This window comes from Mustelus asterias, chromosome 1 (genome assembly GCF_964213995.1).
Source record: "Mustelus asterias chromosome 1, sMusAst1.hap1.1, whole genome shotgun sequence".
NCBI classification, from domain to species: Eukaryota; Metazoa; Chordata; class Chondrichthyes; order Carcharhiniformes; family Triakidae; genus Mustelus; species Mustelus asterias.
The window spans coordinates 29,012,038-29,027,336 of record NC_135801.1 but is presented as its reverse complement, the minus strand read 5'-3'; positions in this window follow the sequence as shown (position 1 = coordinate 29,027,336).

Genomic DNA, 15,299 nt, shown 5'->3' with positions numbered 1-15,299 from the left:
TACTTTCATCCGTGCCAACTAGGTGCCAATCATTTTTTACTCTCACCCTCCCACTCTACGACTGTATCCTGAACTTCCTAACCCACAGACCACGATCCGTAAAGATAGGCAACAACACCTCCTCCACGATCATCCTCAACACCGGTGCTCCACAAGGCTGTGTTCTCAGCCCCCTACTATATTCCTTATACACCTATGACTATGTGGCCAAATTCCCCTCTAACTCGATTTTCAAGTTTGCTGACGACACCACCGTAGTGGGTCAGATCTCAAACAATGATGAGATGGAGTACAGGAATGAGATAGGGAATCTGGTGAACGGGTGCGGCAACAATAATCTCTCTCTCCATGTCAACAAAACGAAAGAGATTGCCATCGACTTCAGAAAGCGTAAAGAAGAACATGCCCCTGTCTACATCAACCGGGATGAAGTAGAAAGGGTCGAGAGCTTCAAACTTTTAGGTATCCAGATCACCAACAATCTGTCCTTGTCCCCCCATGCCGACACTATAGTTAAGAAAGCCCAGCAACACCTCTACTTTCTCAGAAGACTAAGGAAATTTGGCATGTCAGCTATGACTCTCACCAACCTTTACAGATGCACCATAGAAAGCATTCTTTCTGGTTGTATCACAGCTTGGTATGGCTCCTGCTCTGCCCAGGACCGCAAGGAACTACAAAAGGTTGTGAACGTAGCCCAATCCATCACGCAAACCAGCCTCCCATTCATCAACTCTGTCTACACTTACCACAGCCTCAGCAAAGCAGCCAGCATAATTAAGGACCCCACACACCCCGGACATTCTCTCTTCCACCTTCTTCCATCGGGAAACAGATACAAAAGTCTGAGGTCACGTCCCAAGTGGACCTACCTTGCATTAACTTGATCTTTCTCTGCACCCTAGCTATGACTGTAACACTACATTCTGCACTCTCTCATTTCCTTCTCTATGAACAGTATTCTCTGTCTGTATAGCACGCATGAAACAACACTGTATGCTAATATATGTGACAATAATAAATCAAATGAAATATGTCTAGGTGCTTCCACAGCTGAGATTGAGGAGAGCTACTGACCTTCACTCCTTGTTGCCTGAGATGACCTTGACGGACGTTCCCTGGACCTTGAGGGCCCTGATCTGCTTTTGGGCAGCACTGGTATTACATTATTGGTGTGCAGGGCTGGAGTAGTGTTGCTCACAGGAAGGGGGAACTTAGATGGGCTGGACACCTCCAGGATCTCCTGGGTCTGTGAATCAGACTATCCTCCTCATCCCGTTGGGAGCCTGGTGGTCCTCCAAGGGGTAAAGTGGCAGCTGGAGTAAGGTTCAGAAATCCCGCTGTTCTCTGGCATTGACACTTGTGGATTCCCTCTAGTGCCTGCACCATGCAGTTGAAGAAGCCCTGTACCAACGAGTTCATGCCCTCAGACATGGATGTCATGAGCTGAACCATGGAGCGGATATCACTTGCCATGGAGTGCATGCTCTGCACCAAGCTCTCCATTGTGACATCACCCTCGCAGTGTTGGCCTCCTTGCACTGGAGTGACGGCACTATCTCCTTGGACAGAAGGCAATAGGACTCCTGCAGTCAGCCTCGCAATCCGAGCGGGAATGTGGCATCCCTTCCTGATACTCGTGACTCTGCCTTTGCAATTCCATAAACTCTGGGACTACTGGACCCAGTAGAGTCCTGGCCTCCAGTATTCCTCCAAGTGTCGGTTCCCTGGGACATCCCTGCCTTCACCAGCTGTGGATCTTCAGCTGTGAGGTGCTCATCAGTGAGTGATCCAGAAGCCTGCCTACTTAGTGAACCCACCGAGGAGTGAGTATCGGTGCTGCTGCTGGGTGCGGGTGACAGCTGTGATGCTGCTTCCAATAGTGGGGTTGGAAATGTCTCGCTTGGAGCTGCTCATGTCCAGAGGGTCCAGAGGCTGCAATGTTGGTCCGGCTGCTCGGCTGCTTTTCCTGCAAGAAACTAGCATTAATGCATTGTGGGACAAATAAGGGATAATTGATTACTCACTTGACACTTGGAGAAAGAGTGCGTGTCTTGAGGATTCTCACTTTGGTCTGCTGCCCCCACGTCATTATCATTGCAGGCACGCTCTTTTTCCTCCTCCCGCTCCAGCATTATTCTGGCTGGGAGCGCTTGTTGTGGTTGGTTTTTGTCCTGCAATGACACAGGTAGGATTAGTGTAGGCAGGAGTATTGACAATTAAGATGCTGATGAGGTGTGGCAGGCGTTGGACTTGGTTGGGAGCTGGAGTGTGAGGAGCATGGCAGCGAGCAAGGGCGATGATTGTGGGAGGACCTCTTTACAGGTGTTGGCAAAGCCCAAAGTGGCTGGGTGAGAGATGAAGTTAAAGGTGCAAGGGGTCCAGAAAAAGACTGCATGAGGCTCACTTACCCTGGCAGAGCGAATAAGATCATTCATCATCTTGTGGCACTGCTGCCCTATCCTCTTTTGCAGTGAGCTGGTACTCACAAGGGCTGCCACTGCATCCCAGGCGGGGGTGGTGCCCTTGCTGGAAGGATGCCTCTGTTGCACTCCATCCAGTAGTCTGGTCAGGAATCCCTCCGAGAAAGAGTGTGAGGGATTCCTGGCTACCATACCCTGCAATAGATGTGGAACAAGTGCTGGGGAGCCATTTGTATGGGGCACCCCAGTGATTGCAGCAATTACAGAGCCAGGGTGAGTGAATCAGGGAGAGGCAGTCACGAGGGTGGCGTGATTCTCATGGCCGTAAAAACTTTGGTTAATCGGGTTCAAGGTTTGGTCAGAAATTACGCTGGAGCCGTTGGTGGGATTCACTCCATTTTTCTCACCGGAATCGACACATTGTCAAATTCTGGTACTATCGCAGCCATTGAGCTATAATTACTCTAGCCTAAAAGGTCCTCTACTATGAAATCCTTAATTAATCATGTCTCATTGTATATTAATAGTTCCAAAATTGTCTCTTCTATTCCAGAATTATTGGTCTAAACAGCTGTCTTGAATACACTCTATGAACTCATCCTCCAGACTACCTTTGCCATTTCCATTTGTCTAATCTAAATAAAGATTGAAATCACCTACTTTCCTTTCTTACAAGCCCTGATTATTTCTTGATTTATTCTCTGTCCAACAGCAGCATTTCATCAACTGCCCACCTACCTATTGGGGCGTGTATGTGTATGCAGCAGTTATGAACTATTGCTTTTTACATCAATTGAGCAGGAATTTCTGATTGAGCACACATTGGTCTGGACGCTGATCTGCCCGGTATCAACCTTACCAATACTTGAACATTTCTATGTCATAGAACATATATAGGGCCAGAACATTCAGGCTATTCACACCAGTGGGATCTTCTGGCCCCGTTGACTGCAGGTTTCCCAATGGTGAGAGATGCATTCAATGGGAAATCCTGTTGACAACGGCAGGACCAGAAGATCCTGCCACTGGCCAATGGTGGGCTGCTTCTGCAGCAGGTTGCATGGAAAATCCTGCCCATGGTGTGCAATGGACTTGCTGGACAGGATAAAGTACGTCTCAATTGCAGGTATAGTCTGATTTTCAACACAGAATCGATATGGAGCAGCTTTTCTGAGCAGGAAGCTGGATGATTCATTTCATTTTCTGTTTTTATTTCAGATTTCCAGCATCCACAGTAGTTTGATCTTATAAGAAACGGGCCATGTTTATCGTAGGGATTAAGGCTGCTAATCTGTGGCACTTAATGATCTTATCCGCCTTTGAGAAGGAATGTCCTTTACCTGTTTCCTCGGAAACAAGAATTCCAAAAATGATTTATGCAGATAGAACAATGTTAACCTTATTACCTTCCTCAGTGATCAGGGAAATTATGCTCCTTGAATGTGAGGCAGCTGTGTGCAATAGTGCAGATTTGTTGTCTCAGATGAATGAACAAATTTGCAAATGCCTCTTGGGGCTTCCATTTAAAGCAGTTCTGTTGAGAAGATCAGATTTTAAGAGCTTTAGCATTGGTAATAATTGTCTTTTTAGCATCCTGGAAAGCTGCCTCTTGAAAGGCTTACAATGTGAAGTAGATGAGATTATCTCGGTGGTATCAAGATTTAATCGTTTAAATTTTCACATCCCTGCAATTGTATTTTATTTAAAGACACTACTCAGTCAGAAACTCAAGCCGAAGTCCATTGGACATGTCTGTTCAACATTTGTCTGTGGACTGCAAAAACATACTCTTTTCTTCATTTCCACATTATTGTGAAACCTCAAATCTCGTTTGAAAAGAAATTGTGGCTTGGAATCGCCCAACCCGCTGCGCTGCTCGAGTCGCGCAGTGGGCCGGGAGACATCAACTTGCAGCGGGACTCATGACCGGCATCTGGCCAATCGCAAGTCTCCCAGGCTGCTTTGTTCCAAGTACTCAGCCTCGCACCAGAAATTGGTATAGGCCAGCGATCGGGAGCAGGGAGGGTGGGGGGGGTGGTTTCGGGGAGGCTAGCGATCGGAGTGGCAGGGGGGGTTGGGAAACAATTGGTAGGCCAATGATCAGGATGGGGGGGGGGGGGGGGGGGGGGGAGGGGACCAGTGCACATGCACGATCTCCCCAGTGACAGATCGGCACATGTGCAGTGGCCTGCTCAGCCCGCAGATTCTGGCCTCTTGAGTGGGATGGGGCCATGCCCCCTGCTTTCCAGTGTGAATCCCCCTGAGGCACTCTGTGATGCAGAGAGTACCGGAGATTCGTAAAACTAAGTACGCCCAAAAAACGGGCGTGAAGTTCTCCCATTTTCCCGCCTGTTGGGCACTTAGTTTTTCTTGGTCTGAATCTTTTTTTTGTGCTCATCAAATTGAAGGATGCTGGCATGTCTTTCCAGTAAACATTGTCAGCATCATGTCCTTACAGACTCTCTGGAAGAACAACTTAGCTAGTCCCACTCCTCTAGAACTCCCCCATAGCTCTGAAAATGTCTTCTCTTCAGATGTTTATCTAATTCCCTTTTTACTGTGTGCAGTTCTGGTCACCTCACTATAAGAAGGATGTGGAAGCACTGGAAAGAGTGCAAAGGAGATTTACCAGGATGCTGCCTGGTTTGGAGGGTAGGTCTTATGAGGAAAGGTTGAGGAAGCTAGGGCTTTTCTCTTTAGAGCGGAGGAGGTTGAGAGGCGACTTAATAGAGGTTTATAAGATGATGAGGGGGATGGATAGAGTGGACGTTCAGAGACTATTTCCTCAGGTGGATGTAGCTGTTACTAGGGGGCATAACTATAAGGTTCATGGTGGAAGATATAGGAGGGATGTACGAGGTAGGTTCTTTACTCAGAGAGTGGTTGGGGTGTGGAATGGACTGCCTGCTGTGATAGTGGAGTCGGACACTTCAGGAACTTTCAAGCGGTTATTGGATAGGCACACTAGAATGATAGGGAATGGGATAGCTTGATCTTGGTTTCGGAAAAGGTTCGGCACAACATCGTGGGCCGAAGGGCCTGTACTGTGCTGTACTGCTCAATGTTCTATGTTCTATCTATGTTCTATGAAAACCTGCCTCCATAACCTTCTGTATTTCAGATCTTAACCTCTTGTTGCGTAATTTTTTTTCCTTGTGCTGCCATTGTTTTTTTATTCAATCACCTTAAATCTGTGTTCTTTGGTTCTTGATCTTTCCAGCAATGGGAACAATTTCTCTTTCTCTGCTCTATCTTAAGCTGCCAATGATTTTGAACACCTCGATAAAATCTTTTCTCACCTTCTCTATGGACAGCAGCCTCGGTTTTTTTGTCTATCCACATAACTGAAGTTGCTCATTCTGGGAACAATTTTCATAAATCTTTTCTTCACCTTCTCTAATGGCTTCACATCCTTCCCAAAGTGCAACACCAAGAATTGGACACGGTGGCTCGGATTTAAGTTGTGACATGGATCTTGCCTCGTAGGAATCCAGCATCCCTCCCGTGGGAGGCCTGACAAAATTAGGTGCTCATCAGGCACTTAACTGGCTAGCAACTGGGATTTTGGACCCAGGGGAAACAGAGGCCAACACTGTCACCATGAGCCATGGCTGCTGTCAGTAATGTTTTCAGGACTTCACTGGGGATTGTTGCTGGATCCCAGGACACTGATGAGTGAAGGTGGGCAGGGGTCACTGGAGTGGGGCAGCAGAAGAATTCAGGGGCAAGGACAGGGGTTTATTCATGCTTGGTTGTGAATCCAGAATGATACAAGCATCATGGTGTCTTTAATATAGGTTTAGATTGGATGAATCAGATTTCGAAAGCTTTGAAAATTAATTCATGGAGTGTATCAGGACAATTTCTTACAGCAGTACGTTCTAGCATTGATCAGGGAGCAGGCTACTCTAGACGTGGTAATGTACCATTATAATGTCCTAATTATGTGAGCGGTTGTGGGTTTTACACAAAAAGAAAAAATTCAAACTAACAACAAGGTTTATTGAAATAGATGTTCTCTGCCTGTACAGAGTATAAACTGAAACAGTAGCCTGTGTAACACCATGATAAGAAGTCTCACAACACCAGGTTAAAGTCCAACAGGTTTATTTGGTAGCAGAAGCTGCTAGCTTTCGGAGCGCTGCCCCTTCATCAGGTGAGTGGGAGTTCTGTTCACAAAGAGGGCATATAAAGACACAAACTCAATTTACAAATTAATGGTTGGAATGTGAGTCTTTATAGGTAATCAAGTCTTAAAGGTACAGACAATGTGAGTGGAGAGAGGGTTAAGCACAGGTTAAAGAGGTGTGTATTGTCTCCAGCCAGGACAAGAGATGTGTATTGTCTCCAGCCAGGACAGTTAGTGAGATTTTACAAGCCCAGGCAAGTTGTTGGGGTTACAGATAGTGTGACATGAACCCAAGATTCCGGTTGAGGCCGTCCTCATGTGTGCGGAACTTGGCTATCAGTCTCTGCTCAGCGACTCTGCGTTGTTGTGTGTCGTGAAGGCCACATTGGAGAGCGCTTACCTGAAGATCAGAGGCCGAATGCCCGTGACCGCTGAAGTGTTCCCCAACAGGAAGAGAACACTCTTGCCTGGTGATTGTCGAGCGGTGTTCATTCATCCGTTGTCGTAGTGTCTGCATGGTCTCCCCGGTGTACCATGCCTTGGGACATCCTTTCCTGCAGCGTATCAGGTAGACAACGTTGGCCGAGTTGCAAGTGTATGTACCATGTCTCTGGTGGATGGTGTTCTCATGTGAGATGATGGCATCCGTGTCGATGATCCGGCATGTCTTGCAGAGGTTGCTGTGGCAGGGTTGTGTGGTGTCGTGGTCACTGTTCTCCTGAAGGCTGGGTAGTTTGCTGCAGACAATGGTCTGTTTGAGGTTGTGCAGTTGTTTGAAGGCAAAAGGTGGGGATGTGAGGATGGCCTTGGCGAGATGTTCATCTTCATCAATGACATGTTGAAGGTTCCGGAGAAGATGTCGTAGCTTCTCCGCTCCGGGGAATTACTGGACGACGAAGGGTACAACACCTTATAAGGTGTTATCAACACCATGATGACATCACCATCAAATCATGTGATCAGCTCTTAAAGCATTCATACAGCCATTTAAATATATAACATCCCTCCACCTTTATGTCTGTGGCCATGACAGCAAATTGCTACAATGTTATACATAGGATGAATAATACTCTAGACACACCATTAATCATTATACACAGTCAATAAGGAGGATGTCTATTCCTCTTTAGTTGTATACAACATTCTACTTTTTCAGGAGGCTAAGGAAATTCGGCATGTTTGCTATGACTCTTAATTTTTACAGATGCACCATAGAAAGCATCCTTTCTGGTTATATCACAGCTTGGTATGGCTCCTGCTCTGACCAAGACTGCAAAAAATTACAAAGGGTTGTGAATATGGCCCAGTCCATCACGCAAACCAGCCTCCCATTCATTGACTCTGCCTACACTTCCTGCTGCCTCTGAATAGCAGCCAGCATAATCAAGGACACCACACACCCTGGACATACTCTCTTCCACTTTCTTCCATCGGGGAAAAGATACAAAAATCTGAGATCACATACCAACCAACTCAAGGACAGCTTCTTCCCTGCTGCCATCAGACTTTTGAATGGACCTGCCATACATTAAGCTGATTTTTCTCTGCACCCTAGCTATGTCTGTAACATTATATTCTGCACCCTCTCCTTTCCTTCTCCCCTATGTACCCTATGAACAGTATGTATTCTGTCTGTATAGTGCACAAGAAACAATATTTTTCACTGTATCCCAATACATGTGACAATAACAAATCAAATCAAAAGCATTCTGGAATTCGGCTGTACTTGACCCCAGAAGTATAATTTAGAACCTCCGTAGACACTTCTTCTCTTCGAACTAATTCTGCATCATTCTCATGTGGTATAGTAGCACAGGCACAATCAATAGAAACTCAGATTCAACTAAGTCTTCCATAGTAGTATTCACAACACTGACACTGGAGATGTTTCTGAGAAATCGTTCTGAGATGACAACAATTGGTCACCAAACTAGTTAATCTCCAGTTTGAACAGTGTAAGAAATTGGAACTGTTTTTGTAAAAACTATGGCTGGTACCCATTTTTCACCCGTGTCAGAATTATGCACTAACACTTGATCTCCTTGTTGAAATGAGTGTTGTTTTGTCCTCACTTCTTGTCGAGCAACTTAAGATTGTTGTTGATGCTCTACTATCTCTGAAGTTTCTGTAGTAACAAATCAAATGTAGTTCTTAACTTCCTCTTTAAGCATTATAATGCAGGTGAACTTTGGATAGTTGCATGAATAGTGTCTCTATAAGATGCCAAAAAGCTATTCATTCGGTGTGATGACAAACCTTGCTCTTTTGAAGCTCTTAAAGAATGTTTCAAGGATTCTACAAATCTTTCAGTTAATCCATTGGTTGATTGATAAGGTGTGTATTTTATATGCTGAATACCATTTACTTTGAGATAATCCTCAAACTCTTATGAAATGAACTGTGAACCATTATTACTAGCAATCTTTTCAGTTACCAAATCGCACAAAAATTTCACCAAGTTTTTCAATAGTTTGTTCAGTTCAGATCTCATAACAATTTCTGGCCACTTTGAGTGTGCACCAATTAAGACTAAGAACATGTGACCCTAAAATTTACCAACAAAATATATATGCAATTGTTGCAATGGCATTTTAGACCATATCCAAGGGTTTAAAAGAAGATAACGGTGGTATATTTCTTATTTGTGATGGGATTGACACTATTCCACTTTTTCTTCAAACTGAGCATCCAGATCCAGCCACCAAAAACAACTATGTGCTAATTCCTTCATCTGGAGTTTACCAGGCTGTCCTTTATGTCGTTTTTCAAGAACTCTTCCACGCAGACCAGGAAGAATGATCACTTGGATTCCCCAAAATAGGCACCCACCTTGGACAATCAACTCATGCTTTCTTGACATTTATAGCTCTAAATCAGGTTGCAGATGATGCATTCCAACTATCATTTATTTCAATGCCACATCCACCACCTTCCCCATCATGGGATCATTTCTGGTCTCCTGAAGGCTGGGTAGTTTGCTGCGGACAATGGTCTGTTTGAGGTTGTGCAGTTGTTTGAAGGCAAAAGGTGGGGGAGTGAACTTGAGAAACTGTCACTGACAAATGATCCACTAGTGAAAAATAAAGAATATTAGTAAAACTAGTTGGTGGCTTCTGCTCAATAGGTAAAGGTAAGTGTGATAATGCATTAGCATACCAGTCTAATTGATGATACTTTATATCATAGGAGTAGAAGTGAGCAGATAAGATAGGTGACCATCTTTGCAATTGGCTAGCAGCTAACAACAGTATGCCTTTATATGGCCCAAAAATAGTAAACATCTGTTAATAATGTGAAATGACGATGATACAAATAATGACGAAACCTTCGTATGCCAAAAATTATACGTAATGCTTTTTTTTCTAGTTGAGCATAGTTAGATTGAACGCTAGTTAGAATATGCGAAGCAAAAGCTATTAATCGTTCTTCTCCCAAAGGCATAATATGTGAAACTACCACCCCTACTCCATAAGCTGAAGCATCACAAGCAAGCAGTAATGGTGGCTTTACATTAAAATGAACCAATACTTCAGGCTTCTGCAAAGCATCTTTGACATCTTTGTATGCTTTCTCACATTCTGTTATCCAGTCCCATGACTGTCTCACACATTGTAAATTAGGTAATAGCTTCAATAGTATAGCTAAGTTAGAGGCAAATCCTCCATAATGTACTAATCCTAGACCTTTACTATCAATAACATGACCCAAATATCAGACTGCTGTCTGTCTATTGCAAGACAAACTCGAGCACAACTGGTGTGAGTGGGCACAACCAGCCAATGTGATGCCTGAGCTGAAGACCCTCACCCTGTCTGAGGAGCGAGCCCTTGAGCTGGCTGGGGAGGGGTAGGCCTACACCTGTGCAGAGGCTGAGGTAAGGGCAAGAGACCGAAGTGAGAACCCTCAAGACATCCAGCCATGGCACCATCCTCATGTGAATTCGCTTTCTCCAACTGTTTGCCACTAGTGTGCACTAATGCCATCTTGCTTTCTTTGTAGGCCAAGCAGTTGACCAACGCAGACCATCCTTGTGCCTTCTGGAGCTCACAGATATGAGCAGTTCTGAGCGAGACATTGGGAGGTGAGCATTGAAAAGGCACCACAGCTGTCACCCACACCTTCTACCAGTGCAGATGCTCTCACCTCGGTGGGAATAACTAGTAGGTGGCTTCTGGGTCACTTGCTGGTGAGCACCTCACAGCTGAAGAATCAGAGCAGGCGGAGGCAGAGACGTTCCAGGAATTAAGCACTCAGAAGGATTACGGAGCCCAGGACTCTCCCGAGCCCCAGTCAGATGACATGCCCCTAGGTTCAATCATCTTGAGCAAGGGGAGGCAGTGGTGTGGTGGTATTGTCACTGGACTAGCAATCCAGAGACCCAGGGCATCTGGGGACCCGGGTTCGAATCCTACCACAGCAGATGGTGAAATTTTGAATTCAATAAAATATCTGAAATTAAGAATCTACTGATGACCATGAAAGCATTGTCGATTGTTGGAAAAAACCCACCTGGTTCTCGGGACGGCACGGTAGCACAGTGGTTAGCACTGCTGCTTCACAGCTCCAGGGTCCCGGGTTCGATTCCCGGCTCGGGTCACTGTCTGTGTGGAGTTTGCACATTCTCCTCGTGTCTGCGTGGGTTTTCTCCGGGTGCTCCGGTTTCCTCCCACAATCCAAAGATGTGCGGGTTAGGTTGATTGGCCAGGTTAAAAATTGCCCCTTAGATTCCTGGGGTGCGTAGGTTGGAGGGATTAGCGGGTAAAATATGTGGGGGTAGGGCCTGGGTGGGATTGTGGTCGGTGCAGACTCGATGGGCCGAATGGCCTCCTTCTGCACTGTAGGGATTCTATGATTCTATGATTCCATGATCCCACAGCTGCTGGAACTGCAAAGGCTAACTGGAATATCAGGAAAGGATGTTAGCATCTCTCCTTAGACAGCAAGGCTAACTGGAGGAGTCCCATTGCCTTCTGTCTGAGGAGATAGTGCCATCACTCCGAGGCAAACGCTGCGAAGGTGGTGTTTGCGGTGGAGGCCTTGGTGCAGGATGTGAACTCCATGGCGGGTGATGTCCACTCCATGGTTCAGGTAATGCACTCCATTTCGGAGGGTGTGAAAGCTGCATGGTGCAAGCACTTGTAGGGATCCATTGGATGGCGGAGCAGTTAGATCTAACAGCAGCTGCTCTCTATCCCATGGAGGAGCCGATAGGCTCCCAGGCACCACAGGGAAGAGGACCAGCAGATGCACAGCCTTGGACTTTCCACCCAGGAGACCATGGGGTATCTGACTCCCCGTGACCGGCACCTCCAGGCCCGCACACCAAAGAAAGTAGCATGACAACACCTGTGCTGCCCAAAAGCAGGCCCGGACCCCCAAGGTCCCAGTCCTCCAGGCGAAGCCTGCCAAGGTAATCTCAGGCAACTGGGTGTGAAAATCAGCAGGCCCCCTCACCCTCAGCTGTGGATCCTGGGGAAACACCTAGACGTAGCAGGAGGCACAGGTAGAGATTAATCACCATATTGGCAACATTGAATGTAATAAACGTCAGGTCGATCACCCATAAAGTGCATCCCCACTCTCATTTCATAGCGGCATGTTCTCTCAACTCCTGCACAATGCTGGCGCATCCTTCATTTGCTCTGAGAGAATGGCAGCTCAATGGTTCTCCCCACTCTCACTGTGACAATGCAGTCATATTAATGTGATCCTGGTAATATTCCTCCTTCCACCACCCAGAGCTATGCTCAGGCCTCTCATTTATAGCAGCATTCTTTCATTAGAAGAAGCCATCAGCTGAAAGCTTGTGAGAGTTTGCCCACCTCCTCAATAGGTGGAGACACATACCGGGACTCCTGACCTCGGCGGAGCAGAGATGTATCATTCTGTGTCTCATCGCCCCCAGATCACCCTATTCAGTGGTAGGTCGCACTCAGGAGACTGTCAGACAGGAGTCAGACATTTGCTATTACTTTGGCAGCATCTTCTTCCTTAGTAAAGACAGATGCAAAGTACTCATTTCACTCCTTAGGCAAGCTCTCTACCTATGAAGAGATCACATTTTTGGTCCCTAATTGGCTCTACAAGCACTCTTACTACTGTTATGCTATTTATATGCTTATAGAAGTGTGGTGAACCATCGTTGGTTACCACTGTGGGGTTATTCCTATGTTACTGTTGGGTTAGGGTGTTGCCACTGTGGGGGTTGTATAATGTTGTTGGGTTAGGGTGTTTACCTGTGGTAGATGTTGTTATGGCACATCCCGGTCGGGCCCCGCCTCCTGGGGAGAGGTATAAGACCCTCTGCTCAGGCGGGACCCCTCCAGTCTGAATTGGTGTACTCGTGTTAGTAGGTTCCATTGTTTGCTAATAAAAGCCTTCAATAGCTGAAGCCTTGTACCTCGTGCTTGATTGTCGCGCATCAATTTTATTAGCAAACATAAAACTCTCGACAGTAAAGGGAGTATGGATCAAATACTAAAACCAGAGCGTCTGACGCTGGACCCACGTGCGGTCGGTGCCGCTAACACCTTCGACCACTGGTGGAAGTGTTTCGAAGACTACCTGGCAGCCTCTGCAGCTGTTACTACAGACAGCGACAAACTCCAGGTCCTCCACGCGAGGGTAAGCGACACGATTTATCTTGCGATTCGTGCGGCCACCACTTACCCGAGGGCCATCGAGCTCTTGAAGAAACGATACACGAGACCACCCAACGAGATCCACGCTCGTTACCTCCTCGCTACACGACGTCGGCAGTCGGGCGAAACCATGGAGGACTACGCCAATGAGCTCTTGCAGCTTGCCAGGGGCTGTGACTGCAAAGATGTGTCGGCAGAGCAATATATGTACGACCTCGCCCGAGATGCGTTCGTAGCAGGGGTAGGGTCCTCGTACATCCGGCTCAAGCTATTAGCAACTCAGCAACTAATCTGCCAAAGCAAGCCCCTTTCAAAGATCAAAGATCAATTCATGCTTTTATTCGACGGTTAGCACATTTAGCTTAGCAGCTCAATATAATAACACTTAGTAACACACTTGATCTGATGTGCTAAACCACAACAAAAGGTAGACTTTTCACTCTGTCATTTTTAAAATTCTTTCAAGGGATATGAACGTCACTGACAAGGCCAACATTTGTTGCTTATCCCTAATTGCCCTTGGAAAGGTGGGGATGCTTGGTATCCTTTTACGTTGTGTACTGATATCTTTCGTAAAGCATTTTTAATATAGAATTTGTTACTTTTTCATGTTAGTATGAGGGTTTAATTCTGCCACCCTTTCTGTTGTCAACTTGTTTCTCTCGTTTTTTCTCATATTTCTCCCGTCCTAAAGCTGTTGATTCATGGTGCCCAAATACTACAACACCCTGACGTATTAACCTTTCTTCATGTGTGAGCCTAGACAGTGAGTGTTCAACTGCTTGGGGCATCACAGCTGATCTCAGCTCAACCTCACCCAAAGCCCACACTCCATCCTCTAGTAACGTCATTGGATAGGGATCAGTACTGAGTACCCTTCCCAAATCCAGGCACCAAGACCAATTTTCACTGGTCACCTATTACCCAGGCTGAGATCAGCTCACTTGGCTTAGACTAGGGGTGAAGTACTACACTCTGATCTGTATGGTGGAATGAATTGCAGCTTCAATCAGCTGAGTTATTATGGAGTACATTTCTAAATTTTTCAGAAAATGAATGGAACTGACAGCAGAGAAGAACCAAAAATTTCAAATTTAGGTCCATTCATATCAGGAAAGGGAAATGTTTTTAACATAGAACGTAGTCAGGAAAATAGATACTGTTCTCTGTATTTTAACTCGAATCTTAACTTAGAATCATAGAATACTACAGTGCAGAAGGAGGCCATTTGGCCCATCGAGTCTGCGCCGACCACAATCCCACAGGCCCTATCCCCATAACCTCATGCATTTCGCCGAGCTAATCCCCCTGACACTAAGGGACAATTTAGCATGGCCAATCCACTTAACCCGCACATCTTTGGGCTGTGGGAGGAAACCTACACAGACACGGGGAGAATGTGCAAACTCCTCCAGATAGTGACCCAAGCCGGGAATCGAACCTGGGACCCTGGCACTGTGAGGCAGCAGTGCTAATCACTGTGCCACTGTGTTGCCCTTGCAACAAGTTCCCTTCCCCTATCATGTCTGTGCCTGCTGACCTGCGTTGGCTGCCGGTCAAGTAACGCTTTGATTTTAAAATTCTCATCCTTGTTTTGGGTCCCTTCATGACCTTGCCTCTCCCTATCTCTATAATCTCCTCCAGTCCCATAACCCTCTGAGATATCTGCAGTCTTCGGTGTCTTGTGCATTCCTAATTTTAATTGCTCCACCGTTGATGACCGGATGTCATCAGTCATCTTGGCCCAAGCTCTGGAATTCCCTTCTTATTACTCTCTAATTAATTCACTTTCCTCCCTTAAGACACTCATTAAAATTTGCCTCTTGGATCAAGCTTTTGGTTATTTGACCTAATCTCTCCTTATGTGGCTTAATGTCATTGTTTTATAATGTTCCCATGAAGCACCTTGGGATGTTTTATTACCTTAAAAGTGTTGTGTAAACATAACTTGTTGTTGTAACTGAGACCAGGAGTTCTGAAGGCGTTGCCTGCCTGGTGCCAGAGTTCCAGACATCTCCTTGCAGCTGGTGGAGAACTTGGAAGCAACGATATTGGTAAAACTAAGGTGAGGTTCTGCAGTCAGAGTTTGAGGAACTGGATTCAAAA